Here is a 22,725-nt window from a genome sequence, read left to right as displayed (position 1 = left end):
ATTTGCAGTTAATGGTATCCAATTTTGTCCTAAATCTCAACAAATTTGTTATTCATCACTTTCTAAATTATTGTATATTTAAGTGACAAAAACAACCTGCTAAATTAATAGTTGTGAAGGAAAAAAACAACAACAGTGGTTTGATTAAATTCACTGCACAAAAGCTAAATATTTGCAATGATTCTAGGCTTTAAAGCAGGATGAAAATATTAATATTGCCATATTGTTTTGGAATTCTGTTTAATTTGGTGAACCTCAACATAGGACTTGGAGAATTTCAAAAACATTAAAAGAAAAATAAGAAAATAATGCATGCCTTTCTTAAAGCATTAAGTAATTCAGTACACTTTTTTAATTGTATTGAAAGAGTGGGTTTTCTCCTCGCTAGTCTAAATGTTTCTTGAGAATAGGGTTGGGGACTTCAACTCATTTGTATTCTTCCATATATGCTTTTCACAAAAAAGTCCTCAATAAGTAACTCTTGTATTTGGTGAAAAAGTGGATCAGAGAAGAGAAAGACACAATGCATTAGATGAATTTAGATTCTACTTTATGTAGTAGTTCCTACTTCTTAATTGGACAGTTTAAGAAGATCAGAGTTAGTCTCTTCTGAACATTTAAAAGAAGTAGGTAAATATTTCTTGAACTTTTGTGCTCTTGCTAAACAAAAGGGGAAATAGACCATAAGATTTTTAATATCTCTTCATGATATATAATTATTTTCCCTTTTATAACACAAATAGCATATTGCATTAAGATGAGTAACTAAACCAATTCATTGTCCATTCTTAGTCAAAGTTATTTTTCTAAAGTGCAAATCTGATCATGTTGTTTCCCATTTGAAACTCTTCAGTGATTCCCTATTGTCATCAGAATGAAATGTAAACTCCTTTTAATAGTTTCCTCATTATTATTTGGTCCAGGCTTCCTGGCCTCAACTCCTTCCCAACCTACACCACCTCCTAGTAGTCATACCCTCCTCCATTTTCAACTCAACTGGCCTACTTCCAGTTTCCTGAACCTTTCATGCTCCCCATTCCCTTTGTGTTTTTATATAATATTCCTTCTGCCAGGAATTCTCTTTCTCAGTTTTTCTACTACTGACTTATTTGTATATTTTTTTCTGTTTGAAATATATTGTAAATAGTTAAACTTACAAATAAAGAAAACAATATAATAGATGGCAATTTATGTACCATCTAAAGTTGAGATATGAACATTTTGCAATTTTAAAAACAAGTAATTTAAAATCAACTAACAGTGTATATGTTCAGATACAACTAATGGTCTCACTCCCTTCTGCTTCCTTCCAATAAAGCAGCCTCCTTACTAGAAGCAGTGTATCATTTCCATGCATATTTTGTACTACTAATGTTTATTTCCATAAACTAGAGGCCCAGTGCATAAAAATCGTGCACTGGGGGTGTGGGGAGGGTATGTCCCTCATCCCATCCTGCACCCTCTCCAATCTGGGACCCCTCAAGGGATGTCTGACTGCCCTATTAGGGATGTCCAACTGCCCAGTGTGGGATTGGGCCTAAATGGGCAGTCAGACATCCCTCTCACAATTCAGGACTGCTGGCTCCCAACTGCTTGCCTGCCTGCCTGCCTGCCTGCCTGCCTGCCTAAACAGCCCCTATCCACTTTCCTGCCAGCCTGATTGACACCTAACTGATCCCTTGCTGGCCTGATTGCCCCCAACTGCCCTCCCCCTGCTGTCCGGGTCACCCCAAATGCCCTCTCCTGCTGGCTTGGTCCCTCTCATCTGCTCTCCCCCTGCTGGCCTGGTCCCCCCAACTGCCCTCCACTGCTGGCCTAGTCGCCCTCAACTTCCTTCCCCCTGCTGGCCTTGTCCCCCCCAACTGCCCTCCTCCTGCTGGCCTGGTCCCCCCCAACTGTCCTCCCCCTGCTGGCATGGTCCTCCCCAACAGCCCTCCACCTGCTGGCCTGGTGCCCCCCAACTGCCATCCCCCTGTTTTCCTGGTCCCCCAAATGCCCTCCCCCTGCTGGCCTGGTCCCCTCCAACTGCCCTCCCCCTGCTGGCCTGGTCCCTCCCAACTTCCCACCCCTGCTGGCCATCTTGTGTCCACATGGAGGGAGCCAACTTTGACCACATGGGGGCAGACATCTTTGTGTTGGAGTGACGGTCAATTTGCACATCACTCTTTTATTAGATAGGATAGTATATTTGTAATTTGGTGTTCAGACCTATGGGGAGCTAGATTGTCTATAAAAATGCAAAATATCAGCCAAATAAAAAGATGAATATTGCATATGAATATTTTCTTGAATTTCTTAATTTATGGGTGCACATATATTGTGAAGAAGCAAGAAGCTAAGATCAGTAACAGAATAGTCAACTTCAAATTAGAGTTTGGAATGGAAAGTCTATATAATAGAGTTAAGTAGTATTCATAAATAGACATGAAGTTTTACCCATTCCGAAGGTGATAGATGTGATATGTTGCTGTGTAAGAGTATCTCCAAAGCCAGCGGTGGGCAAACTTTTTGACTCGAGGGCCACAATGGGTTCTTAAACTGGACCGGAGGGCCGGAACAAAAGCATGGATGGAGTGTTTGTGTGAACTAATATAAATTCAAAGTAAACATCATTACATAAAAGGGTACGGTCTTTTTTTTTTTTTTAGTTTTATTCATTTTAAACGGGCCGGATCGGGCCCACGGCCGTAGTTTGCCCACGGCTGTCCAAAGCTGTCAGAAAGAAGAGAGGCAAAGACAAATTTTAATCTTTTCAAAGCTTATATCAGGAATGTATAGTCATAGGTTATTCAGGTCAAGGTTCAGAATTATGGAAGGACTATTTTCATAGGGCACTAGGAAGAGTAAGTTGCAATTCCTAATTAGTCTTCATTTAAAGAATTTTATTGTGGACTTTTGTGCTGTTTGTCCATATTCCAGAATTCAGCCCTCACCCCATAATAACCATATTCAAAGACATCTGTTAATATGACAAGCTTTTCTTTGACATGCTCTATAGAATTTTCCCTTCATATTTTACCTTCACTGAAGTAAAACCACCATGATTTCCATGGCCCATAAGGAGTCATCAGAATGAAATGTAAACTCCTTCTAATAGTTTCCTCATTATTATTTGCACCGGAACCATTGGTTATTATGACACCCATTAAAACAGGATACAAAGAATTTCATTCAATGTATAGTTTTATTGTAAAATGCTTGACTTTCTTTGAATATGGCTTTTTAAATTAATGGATTTTTTTTTTAAATAGGAGAGATAGAGCATGTAACTCCTCCTTAAAAAACTAGTGTCTTTTTTTCCTCATAAATATACTTATATCATGGTTAGTGAATAATGCAGATATTTTTTGGATTTTGTTTCTTAAAAGGGCATTCAGACTCTTGACAAAGAAGGGCCAGAAGGCTGAAACATGTCTTTCTAAAGAGTGCTGGTACCAGACCCGGTCCTTTGGAAAATAATCAGTTGACTAAACAACAAGCAGGGGCTAGAGCTAAACGGACTTTTCATTCTGAATATTAAGGGTGTTTTGCATCTCAAGTAGGATATGAAAAATGACAGTTAAAACTAAAAGTTATTGATCTAAAAGTAATTGTTAGATGTTTAAATCAGTAGTAAATTCCCTTGGCCTTTTGCAAAAATAAAAATCATCTTGAAGATGTATAAATATAAAAAAATAAGTTGTTGAACTTAATTTGCATCTTCAAAGTAAGTCAGGAGGGGAAAATTAAGTAAGGGCAAATGCTCTGATTTGTGGGATTCTCCTACACGAAGGTTTTGGAAACAGATTTAAACATCTGTTCTATTAATGACTGAATGTCATCTTGCTTGAGCAAGTGAGTTAAATAAGTCACATCCTGATTTTTTTCATTTTAAATAATGAGCTCTTATGAGGTTAAAATGTGGGAATCAACTAATGATTTGTGATATCAAATAGCTTTAGAAATACAAAGATAATTCTCCCCTTTCTGGTGAATATCTGTGCCCTCAAATAAAGTGTTTCCCCAGAGGAAACAAGTTGCTACTACTTGCTGATAACCAGATAAGTAAGCGAAATCGTTTGCTTATGTTTCAGTTATGCTTTTGGGGCTCATCTAGAGCCCACGTTAACTTCTTGAGTATTTAGAGATAAAAATACACTCTTGCTTCCTCTTACATATATAAACCAAACTGTGGATTAGTAAGAGATATAATCAGATATATCCAAATCAAATAGTCAATACCTTTGAATAATCACTTTCTAGTTGCTCTCTTTCTAATTGTTTGAGTTGTAGAGTTAGATGATTTACTACCATTTTTTCTTGTTTTTTGAGATAGGTCTGTAGAGCTATAAACTTCCCTCTCAGGACTGCTTTCATTGTGTCCCATAGGTTTTGGATTGTTGTGTTTTCATTGTCATTAGTTTCCAGGATGTTTTTAATTTCTTCTTTGATCTCATTGGTAACCCAATCAATATTTAATAACATGCTATTCAGCTTCCAAGTGTTTGAGTATTTTGGGTTGTTTTTATTGTAGTTTATTTCTAATATTATGCCATCGTGGTCTGAGAAGATGCTAGGTATGATTTCAATCTTCTTGAATTTGGGGAGACTTTGTTTGTTACCCAATATGTGGTCTATTTTTGAATCTGTCCTATGAGCACTTGAGTGGAATGTATATTCCGTGGCTTTGGGGTGAAGTGTTCTGAAGATGTCAATTAAGTCCATCTGATCTAGTGAGTCATTTAGGATTGCTATTTCTTTGCTCATTGTTTGTCTAGAGGATTTATCCAGTGATGTCAGTGGTGTATTAAAGTCCCCTACTATGATTGTATTGTTGTCGATCTCTCCTTTGATATCTTCCAGGAGTTTTTCAATGTATTTGGGTGCTCCTGCATTGGGTGCATATACGTTTACCAGGGTTATATCTTCTTGTTGTATTGATCCCTTTAGTATTATGAAGTGGCCTTCCTTATCTCTTGTTATGGCCTTCACTTTGAGGTGTATTTTGTCCGATATAAGTATTGCTACCCCAGCTTTCTTTTCCTTTCCAGTTGCCTGAAAGATATTTTTCCATCCCTTCACTTTCAGTCTGTGTGAGTCTCTTCTAATGAGGTGGGTCTCTTGTAGACAGAAAATGTATGGGTCATGGTTTTTTATCCATTCAGCCACTCGATGTCTTTTGGTTGGAGCATTTAGTCCGTTTACATTTAAAGTTATTCTTGAAAGGTACTTGTTTGTAGCCATTTCTTTTTTTGTGTGGCTGTTTTCTTTCTGAGCTTTTTATTGCTTCTTTTTACACCAGTCCCTTTAGCATTTCTTGCATTGCTGGCTTGGTGGTGATAAACTCCCTTAGCCTTTTTTTGTCTGTGAAGCTTCTTATTTCCCCGTCAATTTTGAATGATTGCCTTGCTGGATAGAGTATTCTTAGATTCATTCTTTTGCTTTGCATCACTTTGTAAATTTCTGTCCATTCTTTTCTGGCCTGATGTGTTTCTGTTGAGAAATCATTTGATAATCTGATGGGGGATCCTTTGTAGGTAACTCTCTGTTTCTCTCTTGCAGCCTTTAAGATTCTCTCTTTGTCTTGTACATTTGCCATCGTTATTATGACGTGTCTTGGTGTGGGTCTTTTGGGGTTCATCTTGTTTGGGACTCTCTGTACTTGTGTAACTTTTTTCTTCCCTATATCTGGGAAGTTTTCTGTCATTATTTCTTCAAATAGATTTTCTAATCCTTGCTGCTCTTCTTGTCCTTCTTGTAGCCCTATTATGCGTATGTTACTTCGTTTCATGTTGTCCCAAAGCTCCCTTAGGCTCTCCTCCTGCTTTTTAATTTTTTTCTCCAGTTGCTGTTCAGATTGAGCTTGTTTCTCTGCCTTATCTTCTAAATCACTAATTCGGTCCTCTGCTTCTTTTAGTCTGCTGTTGAAACTTTCCATGGTGTTTTTGATTGTAGCTATATCACTTTTCATTTCTTCCTGACTCTTGCATAGGTTGTTGATTTTCTCATCCATCCGGTGAATGAATTGTATAACCATTATTCTGAATTCTTTTTCTGTCATGTTGCATGCTTCAACTTCATTAATTTCCTTTCTTGGTGACTCCTCATTGTTTTTCCTCTGGGTGTTGTGTCGTCTCTTCATTCTGATTATCTCCCGATGATTCAAACGTCGAGTTGCATGGGCCTGGGCCGTGTGCAGTGGGAGCCTCCCACCACCCTAGTGTCACTGAAGAGCTCTGACACTAAGATGTGTGGTTGTTGTGGGTTGGTTTGAACCATGCTCGCTCAGAGTCAGTGTTGCCAGCGCTCAATGTGGCCTCGTGCGCGCCCTTAGAATCAGGGACCCTGCCTGCACAGTGCTGAAACAGAGACCCCCCTGGAGCGTGTTGAAAATCAGCGCCCCCTAGCGTGCGCCAGGAGTCAGAGTTCCCCAGGAATCCAGTGTCAGAGTCTCTGTTGCTTCGCTCGACCTCGCCTTGAGAATCAGGGTCTCTGTGGGCCTTTGCACCTGGAATTGAAGTCACTGGCTTTTAGTATGAATGCACAGGGAATCAGGATCTCAGGCGCAGGTGATCTGAAACACAGTCAAGTCACTGGTGCTCAGTGCTGCCTCCTGCCCAGAGAATCGGGGACCATGGGCCTGTGCTCCCTGGGACAAATTCCTGGTGTTTGCACAATTGCTCCCAGCCCAGGGCTCCGAAGCCAGCAGTGCGCATAGGGTGAGTTCCCTCCCAGTGTTCGCTGGTGCTTTTGCTCCCAGCCCAGGACTGCTGAACCCAGCCCTATGGGGGATCAGTTCCAAGGTGCTCGCGCACTTCCAGGCTAAAGTTCCTGTGGCAGCACTGAGGCCCTGGCAAGGGGTGGGTCTATCAGTTACTATGGCGCTGCCCGCAAGCCTGTGGGAAGGGGGGGATGGGCTCTGTTACTCATGGATCTGCCGCGGGGATTTCTGAACTTTTGGTGTCTGCAGGTCTGAAGCTGTGGTCACAGGTCTCTGTCCCCAGTGGCTGCAGGGTCCTGGAAAGCGTCTGAGATCAGACTGGGTGGTGCTGAGGCCAGGATCCTAGTCTCAAGCAGCACTGTTTCCCAAGATGGCGTGGTCGCTGTGCCTGTGCAGGCTGCCCAGGAGTGTCCGCGCAGGGAGCAGGGCTCCGACCGCCTAAGACTGCCGGTTTAGCAGCCCCTTTGAAGACCTGCAGAATCTAACTGTCCCTAGCTCATACACACACACACCACACACGTCCACACACTCCTCTATCACTTCCTTGCGCTCTCACACTCTCTCCCTCCCTACCTTCCTGCTGGTCGCCATTTTCAGAATCTGAATGAATAATCACTTTCTAGATATGCGAATTGCCGATCAGGTGATAAGCCATAATTTGAAGCATTCACACTTTTCTGAAATTATAAAAAAAATTGATTAGGATGCAGAAAAAAATAACAGAACCATGTTAATTTGTAGTTCTAACGGAATAACACATCTTTGATATATCCGACTTATATTTATCTTCAGTGCAATTTTAAAACATTTATGTAGTACCTACTATATAGGAGGAAACTGACTAGATATTATGGGAGGGCAGTATAATAAAGATATATTTTGTGATTTCAAGAAACTTATAATGTTAAACTTGTAAATAAGTAACTTATATTGCAAATTAGTTCTATAAAAGAGATATAAATATAACTTTACAGAAGCATTAAGGAAGAAGTGCTTGAATCCACATGAGAGTGATTGCTTGCATAGAGGAGGAGAGGGTCACCTGACTGTGGCTTTAAAAGATTAGTGGGCTGTTGAGGGGAGAGAAAGTAGGAGGGCTGAGAGCCTAAGAGGACCGAGTAGCATGTGCCTATTTAATCTATGCAGGCACTGTCCAAACCACTTTCAAATGTTACTTCACTGAATTCTTACATTAATCCAAAGAGCTATTATTATTCCTACTTTACCGAAGAAATTGAAGCCTGGTAGTGTTAGTATAGTGTGGAACCGTACCCAATTTTCCACATGTTGTAAGTGGCAGAGCCAGGATTTCAGTCTCAGTATGCCTGACTACAGGATTGAGTTCTTAAGTCTTATCTCAAACCAAATTATTTCCACAGGGGAAGAAAGATGCTGGGTGATTTAGAGGAGGGAAGGGCAAGAGTCTAGTGTGAGGAGAAGGGAGAATTAAAGGAGAAGTACAGTGGGATGGAGCTGAGAAGGCAGATTGGGTCCAGATCAGGCGCTAAGAGTCTGGGCTCTTTCTTGTTCAGTGAAGAGCTGGCAAAGTCTTTTGAGGGGGAAGATGATGTTGTATACATACCATAGCGATATTACTCAAAATGGTATATGATTCTCCTGTTTCAATATTATAAAATACTATGTTATTATCTGTAGATTGATGGAGGTACTCTTGTCCTTTACACAAGAAGGAAAGCAGCCCTAACCGGTTTGGCTCAGTGGATAGAGCATTGGCCTGCAGAATGAAGGGTGCCTGATTCGATTCTGGTCAAGGGCATGTACCTTGGTTGCGGGCACATCCTCAGTTAGGGGGTGTGCAGGAGGCAGCTGATCAATGTTTATCTCTCATTGATGTTTCTAACTCTCTATCCTTCTCCCTTCCTCTCTGTAAAAAAATCAATAAAATATATTTTAAAAAAAGAAGGAAAACAAAACTTGAAATAATCTCCCTTAACAGGAACTACATTTACAACAAAGAGAAATCTTTCTTATTTCACAGACTTATTTTGTTTTTCTTCTTTGTTCGGTACATATTCCTTTGTCAGATTTAAAATAATTTCATTGCAAAGGGAGAAAAAATACTATTTTCTACTTTCCACAAAGATGCCCTATTTGTTAATAGCCGACCTATCCTAACCAATTCAGTGTGGTGGAATAAAATTGCCTTTTATCTGTGTTACAAAGAGGATAAACTAGTTTTAAATGCCCTAGGATAAACGTGCCCTCCCCACACACACCCTGACTGGGTCTGTGTCCATTGGTTCTGCTTATATGCATGCATACAAGTCCTTCAGTTGATCCCTTACCCCCCATCCCCTACCCAAACCTTTCCCTGCCTTCCCACTGTAGTTTGACATTTTTTTAAAAAAAACCCAAAAGTAAAAAAAAAGTTTACCTACCTGAAATCCAAGTTGGAAAATATGTCCAATAAGAAAATGTCCCATTAAAAATATCTTTCAGTGTAAGTGCTCTTGTTGTATTATTTCCTTCAGAATTTTGATCTTTGGGGGAAGATGAAACAATCTATTACTAAAAAGAAGATTACTAACTCAAATAAAGTCTAAGATTCTCTCTCATCTGTTCTCATATAATAAAAAAAATTGCCATTTGCAAATACTTGTTTAACTCCTGTCTTAATAGATATAAGAATTATCTCCATTTTTATAGACAGGGTAACTGAGGCTTAGACAGGTGGTGTGACTGCCTAGAAGAGAAAACTGGTGGGAAAAAACATTGGGGAGTATGAAGGGCATGGAGGGGGATGGTGCCGAGCAGTGGGGATGATATTGTCCAGTTTGTGAAGAATTGTCAGAGATTTTTTTAAAGGAGAGTGAAATGAGGTTCCAACATATTTAAGCCTTGCAAAACTGGGATTGAAGACCATGTGATTTTGACTAAAACTAGACTCTTAAGCACTTGACTGCATTTCCTCATATCTGTCTGGCTTGGATTTCTACTGACTTATTGAAGATGTACTTTAGCAGCCCAGTTGTTCAGATGAGATCAGCCAGAATCCTTACCTTCAGACATCTCAAGAGAGGCACAAATGAAGAGAGATAATTGCTTATCCTGACTACAGACTGTTACACACAGAAAGTGAACCAGAAGAAAGGAAAGCCACATCATCTGGACAAATAATCTTAGAAAACCCAAGAGTAAAGATTTCCCATATAAAAGCTAACCTAAGGTAGCCTATAACTATGAACAAATTTCACTTATATTTAAGTTGCCCAAACAATTGTGTTTTTCAAATATGACTATTCTCAAAGCCCTAAAATAGCTCTGATCAAATGGATAGTATGGCAACCAAATTTCAGTCTCCTTCATGTCCCTGTTGCCATTCTTCATCCCTTCTGCAGGCCATTGCTTACAGAACCAAAACTTAGAAAAATGTCCTATACCTTGAATACCATTTATTAATCTGGTATTTGCCCATGTAAAAATAACACTGCTGAAGATGAGAGTTTTATCTTCCCGCTAACCTTTTCCAGAGCTTTCCATGACTCTTAGAATAAAGGTCAAAAATGTTAGTCTGGACTATAGTCTCTCGCTGGTCTAGATGACCTGTCTCTCCAGGCCCTTTTTGCCCCTCTCGCATTACTTTCTAGTCTCCAAACATACTGGGATTTCTGTTCCTCAAATATTCATTTCTTTCTCCAGGGCTTTGGCACCTCTTTCTACCCTCTCCCTTCTTCTCATAACTTCTGCCCAGCCTTTAGTACTCAATATAAGGGCCACTTTCTCTGGGAATCCCTGTCCTACCACTGGTTTAAGTCTGGCTCCCTTGTTATACATTATCAGGGGTATGTTACTTTGTAAAAGAGCATTTGGCTTGCTTTGTAATCATGTGTGTATTTGAGTGATTACCTTATTAATATTTTCACCTCCGTCTGTATTCTCAAAACAGTCACCATAAATCTGGAGAATGTGTATGTCTAGTTTTGCTCATCATCACATCCCTAGTGTCTAGCACATAATAGGCACTTAATAGATACTTGTTGAATAGATGGATGCATGAAATGAAGGATGAAAAGATGGATGAAGTTTGTGCCCTCTTCTTTCCAGACTGCTCCCACTGCTAATTCCCGGTATGACTTTGGTAAGTCAATCTCTGGCATCACAGCTTTCTTACCTGAAATATAAAGGACTGGACTAGAAAATGTTGATAATACCTTTCAGTTCTACAATATTAAATTTTGGAATTTGAGGCTCCACATGTTCTGTTAGCTTTGTAGTTACATAGATGTACTGCCATGGTGATAAGAGCCAATTGACCAACTGGATAATAGCATCTCCTGCTATTTTAACTGATTAACACTAGGGCATGCATGCCCTGCACAATTGATTAGAATCATGAATTATTTTCTTAATTTACTAAAAATTACTCTGGTGGCTATAAGAACACAAATGATTGAGGAGTCCCTTTGTAGCCAGACAATAAATGCTTAATAACATTAGCTTATTCTAAATTTTAAATGATCATCTTCTTACGTTCTCTTTGGACCCTAAGTTAGGTTGCACATGCCATATGATAACTTATAGTGAAAGTTTTTTTGTGTAACTAAATGATCTTGTGCAAAATTCATATCACTGATTTTATAATTCCCAATAAATGAATAAAATTTTATGTTACTACAATAGCATTAGAATAAGCATTTTAATTAGATTTTACTTAGCTCTCCTAAGAGCACATTGCAATCTGTACCTACTATTGTCAAGGGGAATTTCTAGCACTGTTATTTGCAGTGAAAATTATTGTGTTTTTATTGATTTTTTAGAGAGAGAGGAAGGGGTAAAGAGAGAGAGAGAGAGAGAGAGAGACATTCATGAGAGAGAAACATTGATCGGTTGCCTTCTTTTCACAGCCCACCCGATCAGGGATCGAATCCCTAAGCTCAGTATGTTCCTTGCCCAGAGATCAGACCCACAAGCTGTTGGCATAAGGGACAATGCTCCAATCAACAGGGCCACCTGGACAAGGCAAAAATTGTTTTTCTTCTGAGATAATTTAATTTGTGTCTATACAATCCTGAACATCTACACTAATAAAAGAGAAACATGGTAATTAGCGTATGACCGCTACCCTTTTCATTGTCTAATCAGTGAGTATATGCAAATTAACTGTCAGCCAAAATGGCGGCCGGCAGCCAGGCAGCTTGAAGCGAACATGAGGCTTGCTTGCTGCAGTGAAGGAGGACTCCAACGTTCCCTGCCTAACTTGCCGGCCTCTGAGCTACAACTCTAAGCAACTATATACTATGTTGCAAATAAGAAGCTAAACAAAACTCCAGAAACCAGCCGGACTGAAAGCCAGGCAGACCGCAACATTGTATCCATGTTTTCAGCAGCTAGGCCTCAGAGCTAAAGCTGGCCCAGAATAAAAAAAAAGAAAGAAAAGAAAACAAGGAGCTGTTGGAAGCTTTAGTCACACCTTTTGGGAAAACAGCCCTCAGCCCCTCACCCTGACTTGCCAGGCACCCCAGTGGGGACCCCCACCCTGATCCAGGACACCCTTCAGGGCAAACCAGCCAGCCCCTACCCATGCACCAGGCCTCTATTCTATATGGTAAAAGGGTAATATGCCTCCCGGCACCGGGATCAGCAGAGCAGTGAGGTTCCCAGCACCGGGATCAGCGTGACAGGGGGCAGCGCCCAAACCCCCTGATCGCCCTGCAGCTCTGTGTGTGACAGGGGGCGGGGCCACAACCTCCCAATCTGACCTGCTCTGTTCGTGACAGGGGAAGGCGCCCCAACCCCCTGATCAGCCCTGCTCTGTGCCTGATAGGGGGGAGCTCCCCAATCCCCGGATTGCCCTGCAGCTCTGTGTTTGAAAGGGTGCAGCACACCAACCCCCTGATCGGCCCTGCTCTGTGCGTGACAGGGGGTGGCGCCACAACCTCCCCATCGACCCTACCCTGAGCGTGACTGAGGGTGGCATAGCAACCTCCCGATCCGCCCTGCTCTGTGCAGGACTGGGCGGCGCCCCAACTCCCCAATCGGCCCTGCTCAGAGCCTGACCAGGGGCTGCACTTAGGGATTGGGCCTGCCCTCTGCCACCCGGGAGCAGGCCTAAGCCAGCAGGTCGTTATCTCCCGAGGGGTCCCAGACTGCGAGAGGGCACAGGCCGGGCTGGGGGACCCCCCTCCCCGCGCTCCCCGAGTGCACAAATTTTTGTGCACCAGGCTTCTAGTATAGATATAAAGTGTGGTGAATCACTTTATTGTGAATACCCAAAAACCTAGATAATTATTTTATCTAAAATTGTTTAAATTAATTCAATAAAAAAATGTAACTGTGGAGATGTCATTTTGTCTAGCATAAATAATGCTTTTATTATAATAGATTTTCTTATTTAAGTATACTTCCATATAATCTTACTTACTTGCAATTAAGAATGATTGGGAAATTCTTAGCTAAAGTTAATCTTTATTTTTATAGAAAGTACAATAAATGAGCGTATTCAAATGAAACATTTAGCTCTATGCTTGGCACATGATAAGCTGTCAATACATTTTGGATTTTGCTTTATCATAGTTTATTAATATTTTTCAAATAAATATTTTTGATCAGTGTTTCACGAAGTAATTTGATTGATAGGACTACTTTTGTTTTTTGTTTTTGTATATATACTACGAACACAGTCTGGGGAAAAAGCAGTTTCATGTTAGGCTATTAGTATATATAATCAATATTTATTTTTATTCTAATATGAAATTTACCAGTTGTTCTTGGAACATTTTGGTTAACCTGCAGCATTCTAACTGAAATATCACAATTATGATAATAAATATAGTTAGTACTAATATCACATATATGGATAAGTAAAATTTATAAAAAACAGTAGTTTTTAAATACCTACTTCTACATATTTTTCTTTTCATATAATTAATAATTGTGCTGATTCTTATCAAATTTTTCAAAAATTTTCAAGGATTAGTTATTTACTTTTTTATAATCTCTTATTTAGATTATCTAGGAAATTTACAAGAGAGAACTAATATTTTATATTAGTTCCTAGTTATCCGTTTATTTTAAACTAGAGGCCCAGTGCATGAAATTTGTGCACTCGGGGTAGGGGGGTCCCTCAGCCTTGCCAGCGTCCTCTTGCAGTCTGGGAGTCATCAGTTGGACATCTTAGCACTACCTTAGAGGCGGGAGAGGCTCCCACCACTGCCACTGCACTTGCCAGCAATGAGCCCTGTTCAGGGTTTCTGACTGAGTGGTGCTCCCCCTGTGGGAGCACACTGGCCACTAGGGGGCAGCTCCTGCATTGAGCGCCTGCCCTCTGGTGGTCAGTAAACATCATAGCAACCAGGTGTTCTGCCTTTTGGTCGAATTGCATATTAGCTTTTTATTATATAGGATGTGTTCATAGTAGCTATAAATGCCAATAATCTATATAGAGAATTTCGCATCTGTCATGTTATGACTCAAGTTACCTGTATAGCAATTTTAATCATGCATTAATTGTACTACTAATTACCATGGTGATAATAAGCCACACCAGCACCCAAGAAGCAATGAGTAGATGTATAGAAAATATATTCAGAGGAGCCAGCTCTATCTATTCAGAAATAGGGTTCATGCACAGATTTGGGTTTGGTAAGTACAGTCCTCACATGCGGTGCAGGAGAGACTCAGAGGTGTGATTGATTATGCTGCAGTCAGGTGGGGCCCAGAATGATACCAAATGGAATGAGAAGACTCTTCATTCTGCTCCTTCCTCAGAAAATGACCATGTGTGCATAAATGTAATGAAGTAATGTATCTGCTCTGAGATGCTGCATTAGGTCACATATTCAGAGGTATAAAACAAAGTTTACTTAGAATTTCCAAGTAAATTCTTAGCTCTGGTTCTTTGTATATTTAGAAAGATTATAAGCATAGTAATGTTTCATTGCACTATCAATGCTGACCGCTACCGTCGGCCATCAGCAGAAATGACCTTCCAGTGGGCTCTATGAAAATGCTATTGGATTATTGCTATCTCAACACTTAGCTCAATTCATTGAATATAAACATTTTGTCTCTATATTTAGGTGAATTATATAAGGCATAGGTCTTTATCCATGAGAACAGTCTGTTTTTGACTTTTCTCACTGTCATATGCCCAGTAGGTAGGATAATGCTTCACATATGGTGGGAGCATAATAAATATTCTTGAATGAAAAAAAAAATACTCTTGACAGATTTTATGTTAACTTATTTTTACTAATTTCCACCCCAGATAAGTACCTGCCCTTATTCTCTACCCTTTTGTCCATGTGGTAAATTTCAACCTGGATATGCCCTAATTTACAAAATGTATCCTAATTTAGTCCCTGGAGTCACTTAGAAGCTGTTTTAAAAAAGGGTTCCTAGTCCTTATCTCAAATCTAATGGTTCAGAATCTCTGGGGATGAGGTCCTGCTAACTTTCATTTACCAATACCCCCAGGATATTCGTCTGCAAAGAATCCAAACTTAGTGATTTCACTGAATCTATTCAGTGAATTGTACTTCATTGTATCCCTGTGCCTCTCATTGGGATGCCCGTTGCCTGTGAACTCTTGGTATGTGGGATGGGCATGGCCTGACCAGCAGTCAGTACCTTATGCCATAGATTCCCCACAACTAAGTGTTGACCATGGCCTTCAAGAAATGTTAATGATCTCTAATGTTTATACCCCTATTCAGTCCTCTTGCCCACTGTCTTTTCAGGCTACACTCAATTGGATTCTTTTTAAGTACATTTCCTCTGCCAATCCTTGAAGAATGAAAAAAGAGCAAGGGGACTGATTCTGACCCAGATTAATTTAAACAAGATTGCAAGGCAAGCACTGGGGGTTTTATTTTTAGTGTCGTGAATGTGTGTGTGTATGTAAATCAGTATAAAATGCATCTCCCTGGCATAAATCACAGTAAACAAGTTCCAGTCACCTGAAAAAGATGCCACTAATATTTATTTAATGAATAACTGGATTTTCATGCCCCTTCCCAAATAATGCTTTAATATTGAAATATAACCTTTTGGTTGTTTTGAAAGTTTAGCTTGACATGTATAAATTTTATTATTATTATTTTTTTTAAAATATATTTTATTGATTTTTTACAGAGAAGAAGGGAGAGGGATAGAGAGTTAGAAACATCGATGGGAGAGAAACATCGATCAGCTGCCTCTTGCACACCTCCTACTGGGGATGTGCCCGCAACCAAGGTACATGCCCTTGGCCAGAATCAAACCTGGGACCTTTCAGTCTGCAGGCTGACGCTCTATCCACTGAGCCAAACCGGTTAGGGCTATAAATTTTAACTCTAAATATTTGAGCTGAAGTAGGAATGACTTCTGAAAACATCTCTCTTCTATATGTAACTGACACCTACTTAACACTTAATTACTCACAGTGTCCTTAGAGTCAACCTGGCCCATCTTTAGCACAGTTCCTCATACACCACTTAAACACTCTAATTAACTATACATTTGCATTTGAACTTATTAAAGCAAAGCCAAAAACTACTTCAATTATGAATCCAAGAAATTACAATTCACAAAAATGATTCACAAGTAATGATTCACTATTCAAATTCTTTCTTAAAACTTTGTGCTTATTCTTTATTAAGATTCTGTTTCTATTTCTGCCATTTAATTTTCTAGTCCTGAAAAACTGGGAATAAGTGCCAGAGCGGAAGCATTCGATATCAGCTCTAATATTTTTCACAAACTAAATGAGAAAATATTGTTTATTAAAGTGGGCACACAAATGGCAGGGTCCCTTTGTTCTCATTTCCGTATTTGATTTGGAACTGATGCTAAATAAGCCACACCAAGGAAAGGGACGTGAGTTCCCAGGCACACCACACAAGTCTTTCTGTTGGGTCTGCAGAGAAACTATAAGGAGGCATCATCTCAAGCCACTGCTTCAAGTCATGTCTGTTTGTTTGTTTATTTGTTTTTCTGGAGTGAGCACCACAGGGGCAAAAGTAGGTAATTGTAGAGTGTAGAATCTACTATTTAAAAACTAATATAAACAGAGGCAAAGAAGCATCGAACAGACTGTCAAACTACAGCGGGAAGGTAGGGAGGGTTGGGGAGGTAAGAGATCAAACACAGGACTTGTATGCATGCATATAAGCACAATCAACAGTTGGAAGACACTGGGGGTGGGAGGTGGGGGGTGGTGAGGGCAAGTGCCAGGGGGTAGGGGAGGCTATGGGGAGGTCAATGGGGGGAATAAAGGAGACATATGTACTACTATTTATAATAACTAAAACAATAACATAAAAAAATAAAGGAATGAATTTAAAAAATGAATATATTTGGGCAAAAGCTGACAACTGGGAACAAAAGGATCTGAGGTAGCTTTAAACAAATAATAGGAAGTGTTGTAATTGATGAAGTTTTCATAAGTACCAAGCACTCTAAATGCATGGTCCCATGAAATCCTCACGCACCTCTCTGAGATGGACTGTTATTACCTTCATTTTACAGATTAGGGCATGGGAATTAGAGGCAGAGTAACTTGCTTAATACATGACAGAGCTGGGATTTAAATCCAGCTCCATCTGATTTTAGAGGCTGGGCACTTTATACTATGATTTAAAGCGAAAGAACATGTGTAATAAAATAACAATAACAGCAACACAAGCCAAACAAAAATTAGGTCAAGAAGCAAGCAACACACAAGGGATGAGGAGGTAGAATAATTATTCCTGGAAATGTAGGCCCATTGAGTCTCCTTTGCCAGCTCATCTTCCTCTAATCTCTACCTTAAATTTCGGTATGGCTCATACTGGTGTTACTTGGGGTCTGAGGAAGGGCCCCTGTCCTCAGCCATTTCATTCTCCTGGGGTTTCCATTACATACCTGTGGGCTGACTCACCCCACCACCTGACCTAACACCCCACTGGATTTCTCCCCTGAATTCCAGATCTGTCTATTAAAGTTCTTCCTTGTCACCTCTACTTGGCTGCCTCTATATGTGGCCTGACCAGCGACAGAACCGGCAACCTTTTGGTGCACAGGACGATGCTCAACCAACTGAGCCACTCTGGCCAGGCATATTCTGTTCTTTTAAAGTGTCCTATCACATCCGTGTTTCTACCAACTATAAAATCATAATCTGTATTAAAATTTTTAATTTAGACACTAAGAAGTTCTTTTCTGGCACCCAACCAGGGACTGAGTTCAGGGACCAGGGCCTGAGTTCAGGGTGCAGCACAAGTGATGCCCAATCAGGCCCCTTTGGCCTTAACCAATGGTGTCCGAACATGCCTGAGTTTGGGGGAATTTAAAAAGTGGTCAGGTGAAAGGAGGCTCCAAGGCGTGCGCAGAGAGTAAGCTTAAAAAACGAAAGTAAGAAAATAAGAAGTTAAGCTTAAAAAGCAAAAGTGAGATAAGGCCAAAAAACAAAAGAAGGTAGGGAGCCGAGGTGTGGTAAAATTAGCTCGGTGTAAAACTTGGGAAATTCAGGAAATGAGCTGTGAAAAATAAGCGGTAAGAAATGGGCAGTGGATGTTAGAAAGTGGGCGGTGGGAAATAATAGACGTGGTGGACGTTAGAAAATAGGCTGTGAGAGGTAGGCGGTGGAAGGTAAGCGGCCGGAAATGAGCGGAAGGAAATAGGAAGTAACTGGGGGGTACAGGACAGGATGGAAATCTCCTGGGTTTTGTTTAGGCCACGGTGGGGTAGAGGATGTTTAAGTAGTTTTGTTTTGGACCTGGATTGTGAGCTCTTGCGGCAGTTGCATTGTTTTTGGCCTTTGGTTGTTTTTGCTTGTGCCACCTGGTGGCTCCCTGGGACTTTGGGTCTGTGTGGGACACCTGACTCAGGGTTGGAGGTCTCCTGCTAGGGAGGGTTGCTGGTTTTCATGCAGCAGAGGCTGGAGGGGGAGGCTGAGAGGAGACCAGACTTCCAGCTGCCTGGACAGGGCTGATTTGACTGGGACTGGTGCAGACTCAGTGCCCAGGTCAACTGTCCAGGCAGCTGATCCAGGGGACTAGTTTTGCATCGAGACATCTTTGCATTGGTGGAATATCGACATGGAGTTGGCTGAGGAGGATGGCGACTGGGGCCAAGCGCATGTTGGAGAAGCCGGTGGAGGCTATGCTAGCGTTAGTGAACTGTCAGTTTAATGTGAAATCTTGTGGAGTTAAATCTAAGGACTTTGAATAAGATATCCTGAAAACGTTAACATGTTTGTAGTTTGGTTTTGCATTGGTATTGCTTTGTTATTAGCCAGAGTTTTGTTCTCTTGTTAACATTGCTGTTTATGGTTTTGTTGATAGCCAGGGGTTTGTTTTGATATTTTGATTATGCTGAATGATTTGTTTGGAGTTTTTTGGATGATGTAAATATGTGTGTTTGAAGACAAGGGTAAGGGGGAATATGTGGGGTGCAGGTACAGTGCTTTGGACAGGTTCAGGCCTCGGACTAATGGGAGGACAGGGTCCTCTCGTTGCCACATGCAGGTCCCAGCTGGAGGGCAGGGCCAGCAGCTGTGGTTGTGGGCTTGAGCCTGCGGTCCAAACACGTGGTCCCACGTGCCTTGTGGTGGAGTTCGGGTGCATGTGGTTGGGTGGGGATGAGGCTCACTAGGGTTCTGTGGGCAACTTGGTCGCACCCCTGCTTTGCCTCGTGGCACCTGCTATAGGATGGGGACGTGGCTTGTGGGCGCTGGCGCTGACTCCTCATCAGGGAGCAGCATCCCACCGAGACCCAGCTTTCATTCTCTTGTTTGTCTTTTCTCAATCCTTTCACCCCCTCCCACCCCCCCAACTCAGGATCACTAAACCAGGCTGAGCTGGCATGGCACATAAGGCGCCCTGGGGCTGAGTATGCCATGGCCATGCCGGTTCCCCACACTTTTCATTATTAATAGGAATAAAGGTTTAAAAGGATTTTGTTATTCTGTTTATACTACATAACTTTGTTAGTTCACCAGGATACTAAAATGAACAATAACTTCTTTTCTCTACTTAAAATAGGCAGTAAGCCCTAGTCAGTTTTGCACAGTGGATAGAGCATTGGCCCTCATACTGAAGAGTCCTGGGTTCAATTCCCGTGAAAGGCACATATCTCAGTTGCAGGCTCAATCTCCAGCCCTGGTTGGTGCACGTGTGGGAGGCAACCAATCAATGTGTCTTTCTAGCATCAATCTTTATCTCTTTCTGTCTTTCCCCATTCCTTCCTCTCTCTCTAAAAGTCAATAGAAAAATATCATCTGGTGAGGATTAACAACAAAAAAAGTAATAAATTTGAAAAAAGGCTAATTAGTATTTGAATTTTATATGAAAAATATCATTTTAATTGTGCCCACTATGTCAATTATTGCTATACTAGAGGCCCGGTGCACAAAAATTTGTGCACTTGGGGGGGGGTGGGAGGTCCCCCAGTCCGGCTTGTGCCCTCTCGCAGTCTGGGACCCCTCGGGAAATAACGACCTGCTGGCTTAGGCCTGCTCCCAGGTGGCAGAGGGCAGGCCCAATCCCTAGGTGCAGCCCCTGGTCAGGCTCAGAGCAGGGTGGATCGGGAGGTTGCGATGCCACCCTCAGTCATGCTCAGGGTAGGGCCGATTGGGGGGTTTGGGCACCGCCCCCTGTCACACTCAAGGCAGGGTCGATAGGGAGGTTGCGGGGCCACCCCTTGTCAGGCACAGAGCAGGGCCAATCAGGGGGTTGGGGCGCTGCCCCCTGTCACTCACAGAGCAGGGCCCATCAGGGGGGTTGGGGCTCCGTACCCTGTCACACACAGAGCAGGGTTGATCAGGGGGTTGGGGAGCTCCCCCCTGTTACTCACAGAGTAGGGGCGATCAGGGGGTTGAGGAGCTTCCCCCTGTCACTCACAGAGTAGGGCCCATAGGGGAGCTGGGGCACCGCCCCCTGTCACACACAGAGCAGCACAGATCCGGGGGTTGGGGCACTGCCCCCTGTCACTCACAGAGCAGGGTCCATCAGGGGGTTGGGGCTCCGTACCCTGTCACACACAGAGCAAGGTCGTTCAGGGGGTTGGAGAGCTCCACCATGTCACGCACAGAGCAGGGCCCATCAGGGGGTTGAGGAGCTTCCCCGTGTCACTCACAGAGTAGGGCCGATAGGGGAGCTGGGGCACCGCCCCCTGTCACACACAGAGCAGGGTGGATCAGAGGGTTGGTGCGCTGCACCCTGTCACACACAGAGCAAGGCCCATGGAGGGGGGTTGGGGCACCACCCTCTATCACCCACGGAGCAGGGCCAATCAGGGGGTTGGGGCACCACCACTGTCACACTCAGTGCAGGGCCGATGGAGAGTTTATGGCTCTACCCTGTCAAACACAGAGCCGCAGGGCAATCAGGGGATTGGGGAGCTCCCCCCTATCAGGCACAGAGCAGGGCTGATCAGGGGGTTGGGGCGCCTTCCCCTGTCAGGGACAGACCAGGGCAGATAGGGAGGTTGTGGCCCCGCCCCGTCACACACAGAGCCACAGGGCGGTCAGGGGATTGGGGAGCTCCTCCCTATAAGGCACAGAGCAGGGCTGATAAGGTGGTTTGGGCGCTGCCCCCTGTCACGCTGATCCTGGTGCCGGGAGCCTCGTTGCTCCGTTGATCCCGATGCTGGGAGGCATATTACCCTTTTACTATATAGGATAGAGGCCTGGAGCATGGGTAGGGGCTGGCTGGTTTGCCTGAAGGGTGTCCTGGATCAGGGTGGGGGTCCCCACTGGGGTGCCTGGCCAGTCTGGGTGAGGGGCTGAGGGCTGTTTTCCGGAAGCGGGAGACTGAAGCTCCCAACAGCTCCTTTTTTTCTTTTTTTTTTTTTTTTTTTATTCTGGGCCAGCTTTAGCTCTGAGGCCTCGCTGCTGAAAACATCGATACAATGTTGCAGTCCGGCTGGCTGAAGCCTGGCTGAATGAAAGCCGGTTTCTGGGGTTTTGTTTAGCTTTTTATTTGCAACATAGTACATAGTTGCTTAGAGTTGCAGCTGAGAGGCCGGCAGAGGCAAACAGGGAACGTTGGAGTCCACCGTCACAGGAGAAAGGAAGCCTCCCTGCTCGCTTCAGTGCATGGCTGCCGGCCACCATCTTGGCTGACAGTTAATTTGTATAAGGATATGCTGATTAGCCAATGGGAAGGGTAGCGGTCTATGCTAATTACCATGTTTCTCTTTTATTAGTGTAGATTTGAAAGCTCTGCATGACTGTCTCTGTTTCTTAATAACTTTGAACTCTGATTCCACATCCCTGATTTGAGCTTTAGAACACATATTTCTTTTTTTTATAATTGTAATGTTTTATTTCTTTTCTTCATTTATTTTTTTAATTAAATCTTTATTGTTCAGATTATTACAGTTGTTCCTCTTTCCCCGCCCCCACCATACCTCCCCTAGACCCGGTTCCCCTCCCACCCTCCGCCCTCACCCCCCCACCACTGTCCTCATCCATAGGTGCACGATTTTTGTCCAGACTCTTCCCGCATCCCCCACACCCCTTTCCCCCCAAGAATAGTCAGTCCACTCCCTTTCTATGCTCCTGATTCTATTATGATCACCAGTTTATTCTGATCATCAGATTATTTATTCACTTGATTTTTAGATTCACTTGTTGATGGATGTGTATTTTTTGTTCATAATTTTTTATCTTTACCATTTTTTTCTTCTTCTTCCTCTTCTTAAAAGATACCTTTCAGCATTTCATATAATACTGGTTTAGTGGTGATGAACCCCTTTAGCTTTTCCTTATCTGTGAAGCTCTTTATCTGACCTTCAATTCCGAATGATAGCTTTGATGGATAAAGTAATCTTGGTTGTAGGTTCTTGGTATTCATCACTTTCAATATTTCTTGCCCCTTCTTTCTGGCGTGCAAAGTTTCTGTTGAGAAATCAGCTGACAGTCGTATGAATACTCCCTTGTAGGTAATTGACTGTCTTTCTCTTACTGCTTTTAAGATTCTCTCTTTGTCTTTTGCTTTTGGCATTTTAATTATGATGTGTCTTGGTGTGGTCCTCTTTGGATTCCTTTTGTTTGGGGTTCTCTGCACTTCCTGGACTTGTAAGTCTATTTCTTTCACCAGGTA

At 42.3% G+C, this 22,725-nt stretch overlaps 2 pseudogenes; one reads left to right on the top strand and one right to left on the bottom strand.

Moving 5' to 3' along the window:
• The window catches only part of LOC139015725 (pro-glucagon-like), a 32,923-nt pseudogene extending 23,743 nt beyond the window's left edge, over positions 1-9,180 (bottom strand).
• Positions 1-22,725, top strand: part of LOC139015726 (pro-glucagon-like) — a 258,761-nt pseudogene that overhangs the window by 37,218 nt on the left and 198,818 nt on the right.

This window comes from Myotis yumanensis, unplaced genomic scaffold (assembly GCF_028538775.1).
Source record: "Myotis yumanensis isolate MYYU_CA2020_CCGP unplaced genomic scaffold, mMyoYum1.0.hap1 SCAF_8, whole genome shotgun sequence".
Classification (NCBI taxonomy): Eukaryota; Metazoa; Chordata; class Mammalia; order Chiroptera; family Vespertilionidae; genus Myotis; species Myotis yumanensis.
The sequence above is the reverse complement of the archived record's forward strand: the minus strand, read 5'-3'. Positions and strand labels throughout refer to the sequence as shown.